This window comes from Phalacrocorax aristotelis, chromosome 7, assembly GCF_949628215.1.
Source record: "Phalacrocorax aristotelis chromosome 7, bGulAri2.1, whole genome shotgun sequence".
Taxonomy (NCBI): domain Eukaryota; kingdom Metazoa; phylum Chordata; class Aves; order Suliformes; family Phalacrocoracidae; genus Phalacrocorax; species Phalacrocorax aristotelis.
This window is the reverse complement of record NC_134282.1, coordinates 49,461,548-49,475,842: the sequence shown is the minus strand read 5'-3', so window position 1 is coordinate 49,475,842 and position 14,295 is coordinate 49,461,548. Positions and strand designations below refer to the sequence as shown.

Below are 14,295 nucleotides of genomic sequence, written 5' to 3'. Positions count from 1 at the left end.
GCTCTGATGCATCAATACTCAAGAAGGCTGTATGCTCAGCTATAACTTTAAATTGGCATCAAAGATGACTTAACATGTCAAACCTTCTGACAACTCTTCAGGAAGGTCAGAAGGAAACAAAGAACTAGATTTGTCCTTAGCATACTTTCCTGCTTTGAATAGAGTTATGCCAGGGCCTGAAATGTCCATCAGAAAGGAGGGTTAAGTTGTCTCCAGCTAACAAAGATGAAAAGAATAATTTAATGGAGGTGGGAGCCAGAATGCAGTGTAGGGATGAAAGGACGAGCAGTAACTGAGACTGAATTTAAACAACTCTGGAGAATAAAACGATCCTTTAAAAAAAAAAAAAAGATAATTATGTCTTACAACAATTACCCTGGCTATGAAGCAAAATTAGCATAGTCCTTTCTAATTTAAATGTGTTGAAAGTGCCTGAGCATGACAGCAGAAAATTACAAGGTTTACGACACGGGCTTTGGTTAAAGTGATGGCAATCGGATTATTGTAGCTTTTTGTCTGTTGATAGTAATGATTGCAAAGTTACCTATAAATATTAACTATTTAGTACTGGGAGACTTTTGGTTTAGATGGCTAAGATATATCTCTGCTAGACACTCCAAGGCATAAAGTTCTTGCAGAGAAAACACTTTCCATTTTAAATCAAATTTGGTTACATCTGATTCATCAGTCTTTTTTTCTGATAAAAGTTCCATGAACAGGAAGATTCTGGATTCTGGTTTAAGTTTATTGTTAAATAATAAGAATGGGAATATCCATTTTAAAACTAAATCATACTTTTTCTCCAGATTCTTTATGCAATATGGTAGTTAGTGTATATTTAGAGTCTGGATCAAAAATATTTTTATTTATGGGTTGAAAGAAACAAGCTTGACTTGTGGAGATGTTTCTCTTTGGTTTCCTTTGGTTTCCAAAGACTTTTTCAAGGCATATCTTTAGTTTCCCATATCAAGTCTGCCCTGCAATTAAGCTGAAGAGTTATTAAAAGAAATAAAAAAGCAGGAATAAATAATGATTTACATTTACACAGGAGCATCAGTCTGGTAGAGGTAAAATAAAGTGTGGATAAACTCACCTGGGTTTCGGCTGGGACTCATCATGGTCTTATTAATACTCTGTATTGCCCACATTTTGTTTACATGTGTTTTATCTTGGTTACACTATTGATCATCTCTTTTTACTTTGAGATCTCAAAGTTCTAACAGTTTTATAACCAGGTTGTTTATACAAGAGACCCTTTCTTTCCCCTCAGATATAACAGGCAAAGCAATGTGGACAGGACTCCTATGCACTGAGTTGGACTAGAAGTATATCCTGGGCAAGACAAAATGTGCAGTGCAGGGCGTGACATGCTACAGTCCAGTTGCACGTTGTACCCCAAAGTTCATCCTCCGTTTTCATAAATATTCTGTGGTGGAGTCCGTTCCCACTCCATGTGAATTCAAACACCACGATTTAAATTTGTACTAAGAAGGTCAGTTGCTCAAATACTTTCATTTATTAAATTAGCTCTGCAGTAAATTAATATGATTTTCTTAAACAACTTTACAACTTGGGAGGTTTGGGAAACAGAATTGAGCTCAGCTGTTTCCTGTGGAATCTTGTTTTCATAACCTCACTGAATCTTCTCTGCTTGACTTGAGATATATCTATATGTCTATATATAGCTAGATATAAATGTTAGTGGACATGGAGTGTACGTGCATGTGTAGATTAGAATTTACTTTCAAGTATAAGTCTACTTGATTCATGCATAAACTAATCTTTTTGCATTTTTGGGTCTGACATTGAGATTAACTTAGGTTCTTCTCAAGTTTAATAAAAGCTTTCTCTCAGTTTTTTTTCTTGGCAGGATTCTGTGAAAAAAAATTCCATGCTATTGAAATGGTGGCTTATTAAATGAATACAATTACATAAAGAAGCTGTGTTATATTTTAAGTAGATCCCTGATAACATGGTTTGCTCTGAATACTAAAAAGAATGTGGTCTCCCTGTATGCCTGACTCAAATGATTATCAAAGGCATTTGTTTTTCGTATGTGACATGTTGTTAAATATGTTAATTTCCTAGAAGCATAGTGCAAGAAGTGCAAGAGCAGCTGTGTAGGACAGTGAGCTTAAAAATAACAAGGCTGAGCTCTTCTTGGGAATTAGTGTGGTCCAATGGGTAGCCAAGTAGCCTATGATTCCAGACACCTGGGCTCTGCTCCGAAATCTGCCACTGACCTACTAATTTTCCACTGGGCAGATCATTTCACCCTTTGCTTTTCTGTTCCTGTCCATAAAATGATCAGGAGTAAAATGATATTTACCTTAGAAACAGTTTTGTATCATTATAGTACAATAGAGTTTGATATGTGGAAAAGCCTGAGTAGTAAAAACCTAGCATTATTCACAGATTATCAATGCCTGTTAGAGCCCTTATATTTAAAGGAAGAAGTAGGAAGCCTGGCTTCGTCAAGGTACAAACTCATGGTAGAGTTCAAAGGCTTGGCAGATAGAGCAATGGTGGACACGTTTTAAATGAATAAATGGTTTAAACTTGCATAGTAGTTCAATTTAATTTGTGGTGATGATGGGCAGGGCTATTAATTGAAATAATAATTGATTTTGATGATATTACCTGCTTGAGTGAAGGATATATGCTGCAAAGGGAACCACTGTGCTGTGGCAGTCAGAGAACCAGTGATATTCCTAGGCAAAAAAGGAGTTGATAAAGGAAATCAGGACTTGGTTCTGCTGTTAACCCCCTTTGTAAATTTGAGTTATTCAATTAATCCCTTCCTGTTAATATTGTAATAGTAGCCCTTTTCTTTTAAACTAGAAGAAGATAGGATGGGTGAGTGCAAACTCATACACATTACAGGGAAAAAAAAAATTGAGCTGATAATGTTGTATTCCTCCCTAGAAGCTCATTTCTGCTCAACTAGATGCGTACTGGGGATGAAGGAAGCCCTGCTCCACCACGGCGTGTGTTCACAGCACATATTTCTGTCTGTTTCTGGACTCAGAGTCTGGGCAACTTATGAGGAAGGTAAGATTTGGGACTTCCATTTCATTTTGCCCCCAGATGGGCCTGTGGTCAAGGGTGTGATTTAGCCCATAACAATTACTGAGATTTTATCTGTGCATTTCATATATCTGAAGAATAAAGAGTTAGACTGCAGTTGCATGATATTTCCCCTGCATTATTCCTACTGTTCCAGACTAGGAGGCTTGTTTCATTATTTTCATATCTTAGGTTCTGGTTTCAGTCCAGGTCAGAGGAACTTGGATGCCCCTTGGAACTGCAGAAACAAAAAACTTGATAAACCACTTTCTTTATCAGTCCAGTTGTCTCAGTGTGTCTTGTAGGTCCTTTTCCAATTCCACTCTAAATACCCTAAATAACGAGGAGTTCTCCAACTTCTGTTTGGATGCTAAGCCATACTTTTGTTTGAGTTGTTTTCAGAAATGGTTTTCCAGTGATCCATTTCTCTATTTCCTCTTCTCCAAGTTTCTCATCCCTTTTCACCAGGGTTTGTTCTGCTAATGCAAATGCCCTGAGCAAGAGTTCTCAAGTGCTGCTCCTGTTTGGTGCCCAACAATCCCTGTAATTTCTACACTGAGCAACCTCAGCAGTGGAAAACCTTTCTGTCCTTGGAGGAAATATTCTCTTTCTTCCAGGGTCAGATCACTTTGCTTGAAAAATCAATAGTAAACATCATCAGTGATCAGGATCAGGCTCTCACTATGATAATTCATATAAGGCCCAATGTTCTTTCACACTAAGGGCTTTTTATGGACTCCTAGAAATAGAAAGATAAAAAACATTTTAAAGGGGATGTAAATGTGATTATATGCTTTTTAAAGGCTCCCTTTGTAGTACCAGACTGTTATATAGGTATCTTAGTATAAATGACACTCAAGCCAGTAACGTAACTGTTGCCCCTTCTGCCTGAAACCTGCACCAGAAATCCAGAAACAAAATTAACAAGAGCCAAAAAGGATCTCCCTCTTAATCAAAATAATTAAGGTGTGAAAGAACTTTCTAGGGATCTGAAGACAAATTATTGGGAAATACATTCTGAGGGTGATTTTTGTTTCAGTTTCTGTTCATTTTATCACTGAGTTTTATGTTTGCACTTATTTAAGCTGTCTGGGAAAAGAGGCTGTACATAAAAGACGATTAGTTTTTAAAGCACTCCAGGGTTGGTTTCAGGGAGAGTTCTTTGTTTTGTTTTGTTTTAACTTGTTGTTGGGGTTGTTGGGTTTTTTCTCCCCTTAGATAGAAGACATAAACTGTAGCTCTTAAATAGATGAATGCTGAGAATAAAATTACCAAAGACTTCTTTTCAGAAAGGAAGGCAAAACAAAAAAAGAACAAGGAAAAATAATCTGTGTCCTACAGCAGTCATGCAATGATACTGAAATACCGGGCCAAATTCTCAGTGGGTGGAAATCAATATACCTCCGGTGAAGTCCATGAAGCAACATCACTTCACACAAGCTGAGGGTCTGATAGCTACATATATATTTTATTTATCTGTATGCAACATTAAAAAAAGGGGGAAAGAAAACAAAGATAAAAGCGCTCTTAAAAGTGAATGAAGTTGATTCTAAAAAAAAAAAGTGGGTTTCAGATGTTGAATATTTAATTTGCTGATAAAAGGACCCTGATTTCCTGCACATAGCTACCATAAATAAAAAAAAAAAGGAAAAAAAGGGGGGAAAGAAAGGCACATCTTAAAAGGGAAGCAATGAGCAGAAACTGACCTTTCTGTGAGCAAGCAGATGAGAGAAGGTATTTGGCTAATCCCAGCTGTCGCTGATTGGTCAGACAGAACCGTGTTGAAAATGTCTCCATCTGGGCTAATCTGCTCTCAGTTGGATGAGCCGAGGCCTTCAGAGTTAACCTGACATTTAACAATAATTACCCTTTCGGATGACCCCGGCCCAATCTCCTGCTCTCTTAGAAATCTCTCTTTTTTTGTGTGCGCTCCCAAACCCCTTGACTCTTGTGTTAGAGATAGCTGAAAAGTGATGATACGATAATGAGATATGCTATACAAACATACATACACACGTGTGCATGCACACTCACACATGCACCGGTATGCATGCGATCTCACTTTTAAATGTGCAGCATGTCGTGATTGCTGTCGTGCAGTTGAGCGGATTCCTGTGGCACGCAGGAGGGGAGATATTTTAAAAATCGAGGGGGGATAATTTCCCAAATTAAAAAGTAGTCATGCTTGCTTGCTAACCTTTGTGTGAAAGCTCTAAGTTTCTTTCTGGCACTTGGAAGTCTCTTATCTGTGGTGAGGAGAAATGGTGCATGGAAATAGGTTCAGATAGAAAAGCAGAGTTCAGAGGTCGCAAAGGCTAACCGTAGATGAAATGTGGCTATTTCTTTTTACCTGAGGCTGGCTTCATCTTTTCTCTGAAAGGTCATTGCGATAAAACAAAAACACATCTCAGGAGAGGAATCATTTATCTCTGGTCAGGTTCTCCTTTCCATTCTGGTACTTTATTTATTTTTTTCATCTTTTGAACACAGTTCTCCCAGTGTCACCTCCTTCCTGAGTGAAATCCAGTTCTGAGTTTGGGTGTCAGTAGAAGTTTGGCCTCATTATAATTATTGTCTCTGTTTTAGTTGGAAACCACATCCAGAAACTTGGATGATTCCCCAAATCACTTTAATCTGTTGGTGATGAGCTGAAAAGTTTGAGAAAATATCTATGGTAATGGAAAAAGAACAAGGACAAGTCTATATGAAAGGAAGCTCATTTCCAGTGCCTGATTTATTTCATATCTCCGTTGTAACAATACATAAATCTTGTCTCTACCTCAGTTTCTTTATTTTTCCAACCAAGATTATAATAGTAACTTCAAAAAAGTGCTATGAGATTAAATTTAAAACACCTTGAAATTCTTAAATAGAAGACAATTAAGAAGAACTATGTATTTATACATGGTATATCCTCTTACATCTTGGGCTGGATCCAATAACCAGCCTTAATTACAATAATTATGCCTCTGGTCACAGCCAGAAGCTGGGAGTGAAGGAAATTGGGGAAAAATGTTTAATCAATGCCCTAAGCAAAACTTCCTTATGAAGTTCTTGTTTTCTCAATTTCTAAACAGTTCTTAGCTAGAAATTCAGGTCCAAGTGTATGTCTTGACTTTAGACTAGCAGACGGAAGTTGCATTTGGAATTGGGTTTACAGGCAAGGAATTTTTCAGTTATTCACTATACAGTTCTTTGTTTTAAGTTCATTTCTTATCCAGAAATGGATCCTTCAGTATTTATGGGCAAAGTTCCTTTGACTGTGAAACTGCTGGGAATCATCTGACCTGCAAATGAAACCCAGTTCTGAATATCTTCATCAGCCAGGTCAAGAGTCCATTTCACTGAACAACGTTCAAATAGGCATCACTTGGCAAAATCTCTGATTATGCTTTCGCCAGCTAAGGAAACTATGGCTATTTACTTTCCCCAGACCCTACAGCACCCACAGTGGCATGAGGACTAGCTCAAGTTCAGAAACTGTCAATCTGAGATTTTAGCACTTTATATGTGTGACAGTTCCAGTAATTTTCTGGAGTATCCGGATTAATTCAGGTGTGAGATCAACTTTTTTTTTTAATTGTAGCCTGTTGTCTTTCCATAGGTATTCAGAAGGGCATGGAGTGTGCAATTCTTCCCTTGTAACTCATTAAGAAGAGCAATTTGTATTCTCTTTTCATCTGTGTTTTGAAACAAAACCTATGTCCTGGGCTGTTGCCCTCTGAAATCAGCCATAGCTTTTCCCTTCATATGTGATAAAACAACTGCCTTAGAGGAGCCCTGATGTGGAGCCACCCTCTCAGCTCTTCATATATTTTCTTAGATCAAAATGTGTTTCAACTCTGGGAGAAAAAGATAACCATTTTCCCATATGTAAAAGAAGAGGCTCTAAAAAACAAAAAAAGTCCTGCTGTTCTTCTGGATGAAGATGCTGTCTCCTATAGCATCCTGTGCTACAAACTTTCTAGAAAACTCCAGGTCTTCTTTAGAAAGGGCAAAAGGTTTTTCATAATCTTATGTTTCTTCCTGGCTGCAGCTGCTGCAAATGTTATGCCCTTCAGCATGTTGAGGTAAGGACATTGGCTGCAACCTTGGCCCTTACACTGTCACATCAAAGGTGCATTTTCTATGGAAGAGATCATGTTTGATTTGGGAGGTATGAAGCAAGCTAACACATGGGCATCCTCTCATCTGTATATCTGATGATTTGTTCTACAAAGTAGTCTAGCATAATGCCAAACCAATGTTTTCTACCCTTATCCTCAGGACCAAGGTCCAATTAATTTCTGTCGTGGATGATCAGAAAGTTAAAATACTGAGCTCTCAGTTAACTGCACATGCATGCTAGAAGAAGCTTCATTTTTTTTATCCCAGGCTGAAGAAACAACTAACCATTTTAGGATGATTAACAGATGCCAAAGCTTTTCGTCAGTGACGAGAAAGCATGCAACTTTATTTTCCACTAGATACTATTCAGCTGTCAAGAAGATAAGTCCACAATGTGCTTAAGCCATAGTAAATTGTTTAACAGTCTCACCCATATCTGATCAACCAGCTCTTGCCCTTATAAGCAAAAGCAAATATTCTTCAATAATTAGGGTTCAGTGGGACTAGTCTAAGCACCATGAGATCCTATTTAAGGTATGTCCATTTGGATTCTTACAGTTTATGTACCTGTCCTTAGGCTGTCTTTGGAAGATGTCATCAATTATTACACAGTACAAAACACACACTCAGAGGTGCATGGACACTGAATACACAAGTAGATTCTCTTCCTTATTCATATTAGGCAATGCTTTATGCCCTGAATAAACCAATGAAGGGAATGAGATGAGAAAGTTTTGTTTGACCTAAGTAAGAAGGACACAATTTAGCCCTTTGATTTAGCATCAAGGACAAAATAATCTGTCTTATTCTCTGTGAATGACATGGTTTGAATGACCCTTAGCTGGACAGGGGAAATTGCTAACCCTCATGGGGTGTTATCCAGACCAAACACGTAACGCTCATCCTTACAGCAATAGAAGCTCATCATGGTTTATTTTAGTTAGGTTATGTCAGTGCTGGGTTTTATTAAATCACATAATTCTCACATCTGAAATAGAATGACAATATCAGTGAGACGTAGTAGTAGATTGGCTGCTTTAAGTGTTTACCTCTTTGTCGTACAGGAGCTATATCCCTTGACAGTGTAATTGAACCAATGTTTTGCTTCAGCTGATTTCCATCCACAGACTGTTTTGGAGTTCAGAGAAGAGATCACCTTAAACCATTGAATTCTCCACTTTCACAGTCAATTAGTGATGGCTGCCAATATGGAGGAGGGCAAGGGATATGGGCTGCCCTTGAGAAAATGTCATACTGTGCTGATGTCATAAAATAATAATACTACATACTAGGCGTCATTACTTTCGCTAGTACATAAAGGCAGCCAAGCACCAGAGCTACTTGGCTTTACTGTTTACACAGGCTGGGTCAGGTAAAACTGTGCCGCTAGAAATGCAAGTTGAACAGCCTGTGCCATTTGGGCAAACTGAAATCTAATACCACGAGGTTAGAGTTTAGAGCATTAGTCTTCCTATTATGCAGCCCTGATTCTCAGCCTGTGTAAATTGGCCCAACTGCTTTGAAATCAATAAAGCTACGTGGATGTGTGGTGTTTTTTCATTTTGTACCTTGTGAGAATCTGGCCAACCATTCCTGTGTACGTCATTCAAACATGGATATATATATGCCTATTAATAGCCTATTGAGCTACTCCGAACTTTGTAACAGCCCCTGTATTCCCAAGCCCTTAGGAAAATCTGCCTAATCACGTAGGCATCACAGTAAAACATGCATCCAATAATTAAACCCAGTAATATTCAGGCAGACAGAATCATAAAACCATAATTCTCTATACAGAGTTTTCTAGGTATTCTCTGTGTAGGATAAAACACATGAACTACTGATTGGGCCTTGCCTCTGTACCTTTTTTTTTTTTACTCTACCATGATCAAACTAATTAGTTAGATCACAGCCTGACACCTATTGAGCTGTAAAGGGGAAATACATATTTTGGTAAAGGCAAAGACCTGTATGTACCCAGGCAGAGAGTAAGTGTGTATCAGTTTCCTCCCTCTCCTCTTCAGCCTTTTTTCCCCCTCTTGGTTTAAGTCACCCAGACCTTGTCTTTTCAGTAATGTCATAATCAGCAAGCTGAAGGCAAGGCTGCTGATAATTGTTCTTTATGTTGCTCTTTGTTTAGTATCTGATTCAATACATCTGCGTGGACACCATTCCATCACCTTCTTAGTAACAGAGGTGAAAAAAATCAATGGCAATCAGATTACCTTGTTAACAGAAGGGCTAAAGGGCCAGTGTGTTAAGTTCACAGTGCATCACCTTTCATTTAAAACATCTTACTTCTGGGGTTTCTGTTTTATTTTTTTATTATTTACCCTTTATTATTATTTATAGCAGTGAGGGTTCCTCAGTATACCTTGACATAATTGCATTAGTCTTCCCCTAGGTTAGGCTGGACAGCTGTGACATCTTTTCTGAGGGATACAATGTTAGTTTTGATAAGGCAGCTCTGTCTGCAGGTCCTCGTTTCACACACGGTTCATAATAGAATGCAGGAAAGTCTGAAAATCTTGTATAATTGTATGTTGGATATTTTTCCTGTTCACCTTCTCCTTTCCCCCCTTATTACTGGGATAGGCTCAGAGGCTTAATGTGACTTGTAAGATGTGCTGGATAGAATGGCCGCAGCACAACGCCAGCTCTTTATTGAAGAAAACTAGAGGTTTTTAGCAAACAGGAAAACCAAAACAAAGCCAGCAACAAAAAAATTGCAGGATGCACTGATAGCAGCCTGTGATTCCCCGAGTACCCCAGTTGTAGGATTTAGGGGTATGACTGTAATCTAGACAAAAGAACCACTGTGTAATTCATAAACTTGCTAAGTTCCTTTGAAATGACTGAAAAGATTTATTAGAACCATTCTTCTGAGCAGATATAGTTTGCATGATTACCTTATGCTTTGCTGTATAATGCAGTTGCATTCCCCCTGCACCTCCAAGTCCTTTCTTACTGCTGTCAGTAAATATGGGTGAGTTTTGTGTCAGAATCAGCCATGTCTCTGCCATAGGTAAAAGAATTCCTGGAGAACCTGGCCAGTTAAATCTGTTGGAATGCTTTCTGAGAGATACAGAGCAGCACAAACTTTATTAATCAGGCTGGGATACCACAATTTGCTATCATAAATATGAATGAGCAAGGGGTGTCTCTTGCAAAGAGCTTGTTGTCTTTATAACTATTACATGAGTCATTGTCATGAACTAAAGAATGTTTTGGAGCAGTTTGGTGTTAGGCTTTTTAATGATACCGACTTTTCCGCAGTTTGAATAACAAAGCAACTAGTCTTGTATCTGTTATTTCTTCTGTCTTCCGAAGCTAAAGTTGTGCTTAGGCAGGCACTTTGTGTACATGAGCTGGCAAAGAATTATGTCCAGCAAACCCCTGAGGGAAAACAAGAGGCAGGATAAAAAAAAGCGGACAACTGATTAAATTCAACAGGGTCTTTATTTTTCATTCCTTGAAAAATGTTGTTCAAGTATCTTTTAGCTCTAACTGAATTCCAGGTCGAATTGCATGTAACTATTAGAGACCTCTTCACCACAAATTCCCACAGCTAGAGTCATTTCAATTAATTAAGTGTTGCAGAGGTTAGTAACGATTTTAAGTTGTGGAATGAAATTACTTTAAGAGATCGCAAATTCTTTGTGTGTTTTCTCTTCCTTCATTTGGGTCATGACTATCAAAAGTATAATTTTGACAATGGATTAAAACCAACAACATATCTAATAGGCGGCAGTCAAAATCCAGTCCTTTGTTTTTAAGGAAGGTAATTCTAAACTAGCTGGGATTAAATGTTTGTTTCTGTAAGGTTTGTAAGTGGCGTTAAGTCTGCAAACCACATAGAAGACCATTCAGCAAATTACTTCAGTAAAAAATAGTGAAGAAAATATGGATTAATCAGACATTCAGAAGCGATGAGTGATTTTTGATATCTAGTGCAGGCAAACATCTCCTCTCTGGGATCCCAAGCCAGTAGTGTTTATTGGGTCCCAGCTCCAATTTCCCTAGTATTTTCCAGTTGTGAGTTTTGAAGGCCCGAGAAATGTTCCCTTCCAGAGACAAACATGCTGCATCAAGGTCATGAGGAGGAACAACTTTAATCTGGCAAAAAGCACATCCCCAGGCAGCTTCAGCACTCAACTCCTCAAGCAGACAGCGGAGAATTTATAGCCTCAGCCTGCTCCAACCTCCCCATGATTACATATGCAACCCTACAGCCCTGATAATTTCCAACCAGGCAACAAGTTACCGTCTGGTCCCATGTAAGGTGGTCTATTTTGTACCCCGAGTTTTCAAGTGGAAAAAATCCCAGCTCTAGTGGGATTTCAGGTTACGCTGCTGTGCAGAGTGGTAAGACCCATGTCTGGTTTGAGTATAGCACAGGAGAAGTGAAAGGGGGGAGACAAAAGAGGGAAGAAAGGTAAAAGCAAGAAAAGCTCTGATCCTGCAAAGACAGATCCGTGAGGCTACAAGGAGCTGCCTGTGCTGCGTACGGTCAGGATCTCAGCTCTGGTGAATGGGAGGAATGGTGATCATCTGCTGTGTAAACCAGAACAACTCCTAAAAAATTCTTAGTACATTACATGGTACTTTTGCAACTGATATAGAATTTCACACCTGGGCTACATATTACCCAGCCACCAAAGACAAGAGCAAGGTGTTTAAGGCAGATCTATAGAGGTTGCAATATCTAAGCTTTACACATTTTCTTTACTCGTTTCATAGAATAAACTGCATTGTGAAGCACTGGTCACATTTGGGAACCCATGGAGAAACACAGGGTGAATAAAGGGTGCTCTCACCCTTCCACAACACAGTCTTTCAGGGACAGAGTTGGTTTCTCTATCAATGAAGCTTTGAAAGGAACTTAGGATTTATAAAGTGCACTGATGGAGAAAGCAGCACTGTCCACAGGAGTCTGATTTTCTGGCTCAGGGAACCAGGCCCTCCAGAGGCCCTAAATGCCTCGTGCCAAAAGCCTGGAACAAAAGGACACGTTTCTGTGTGAAATCTGTCTCTTCCCACGCTTCAGGCTTGCTAAGATGCAGTGTTACAATGGAGAAGTGAAAAATGCATGTATTTTACTAATTACCATGAACTACATCAACTTGGAGGGCTTTGCAGGTGTGGGAAATGCAGCTCGTAGGTGGCTGGTGTTTCTGATTACACCAGTTGAGATATATTGAGTGCTGAAGCAACCAGCTGATTCTCCCCCCCTGCTCTCATAATGCTGTTAGCTAAGGAGCTGGAAGCAAAGACTTTTATGGTGAGAGGGAAATGGAAAAGTTTCTGCGATAGTGAAGTTAAAGCAGGATGAGGATTATCTCAAAAGGCTTGTGTTAGAGTGGTTTCTCTAGGAAATAAGAAACAAACAGCTCTTGTAGAGGGACAATCTAGCTGTAGGATCTGGGTCTCCAAGCAGCATGGCAGTGTGAGCTGTATTGCTGCCTGGAATAGGGCTATTCAGAAGGAGGAGGCTTGGTGCTTTCCATGGATGTGCACGTGCCAATACAATATGAAAATTAGATTTATGGCTCTTGCTGGCTGAGCCTGAATTTTACATGCTCAGGAGATGGTTCTGGTGCTCCTGGGGTGGAGAGGGCTGCTGGAGATGAGGACTGTAGCATGATCCTGTCTGTGTCTAGTGCTCTGTGTGCTGCAGGAATGGAGGAGCTGGGCAGCCCCAGTCACTGCAATAGCTGCTTCCAGCCTTGATGCCCAGCCGAGTTCTGTCCTCACTTACACAACAGCAATTTAGATTTTTGACCAAAGATTTAGTTTATTATTAAGGCCATATGTTTCTCATAACTATGACTTTTGTCAGAACCCATAAGCATTAGGGGCTTTTTGTCAAGAATAATGGAAAATTCCCATTGAGCAAGATTCCACTATGCGCTGCCATTAACTTAGCTCCATATATCTTCAAGAGTGTGGAGAGGGAGGGTTTTAAATATTTTTAAACAATTCATTTAAAAACCTTTTTCTTCCCTTAACTTTTCTCATTACAACTTAATATTAAACTAAATAGTTTCATGAAACTTTCTTCTTCAAATCAAAATTAATGTGTTTCCATTTTTACAACTAAGCCACAAATCTTTATATTTTTGGAGCTGAGAAAGTGCCAAAACATATTTACTTAAAAAAAAAACACAAACCAAATTTAAAAACAGAAATGGGTTGGGATAGTCTATATTTGAACCATAACACAAAATCAAAGATCTTGCAGGCTAAAATGTAATTATTGCTGTGTCTGATTCAACCAGGGATATGTGCAGGGAGGAAAGAGGAAGAAAAATCAAGAGAATGAGACTTTTTCTTCCCATAAAGGGTGATACTGCTGTGGATTTTCAGTAGTCAGTGACAATGTGCAAGACAAAAGGCTTTAGTTATTTCTTTTGCAGATTTGATGCAGTAGTAGGGTCACTAGAAAAGGCCCTGAAGATGTATTACAGCCAAGAAGGAGATGGAAGCAACTCTCAGTCACTTTTCTGATTGCAAGGGTACTTCAATGCCTGCTTGCTTCATAGGGTAACCTAGGTATTACGTATTTCAAACCGGGGTAGTAAGTTACCCGAGGTAATGAGACCTCCATAGCGGCAATGTGAACCAGGGACCCACAAAAGCCTCATGACACCAGATTTAATTGGAAGACTTAGCTGGTGAACCAATAAAATCCCTTAACCATAAGCAGCAATATGGGGGCTGGGGTTCTGCCCACAAGTAATTGCTTAATGGTGTAAAGCATTGCAGAGAAAAGCCAAAGTCATATTTTTGCTATTAGAGCAGACAGAAATCAGTTCACTTGCCTTCTTGTTTGGGTATTCTATGCATTTAAAAGATTAGATTAATAACAGTCTAAACTGACTATGTTGTGGCTGGGATAACATTTAAATACGTTATGGCAGAGTAGGCCTGCATCTTAATGCGGGTTTCAGCTTTGTCTTATGTAATGGAAATATTCACAAAGTCTGGAAAGCCACAAAGCAGCACTGGGATTTGTTCTGTCTCAAAAATACGATGCTTTCCGACCTCCTCTTGAAAGCTAGAGTACACTTGTATTTCAATTACACCACTTTTCAACAGGTACCATTGCTGCAGATAAAGGGA

At 39.0% G+C, this 14,295-nt stretch overlaps 1 long non-coding RNA gene across 1 annotated transcript in view; it reads left to right on the top strand.

Moving 5' to 3' along the window:
* Positions 1 to 14,295, top strand: part of LOC142060433 (uncharacterized) — a 170,441-nt gene that overhangs the window by 76,199 nt on the left and 79,947 nt on the right. The window contains exon 2 of the long non-coding RNA XR_012661729.1: positions 2,926 to 3,051. This is a non-coding gene — a long non-coding RNA (uncharacterized LOC142060433). The remainder of the gene's footprint in view (positions 1 to 2,925; positions 3,052 to 14,295) is intronic.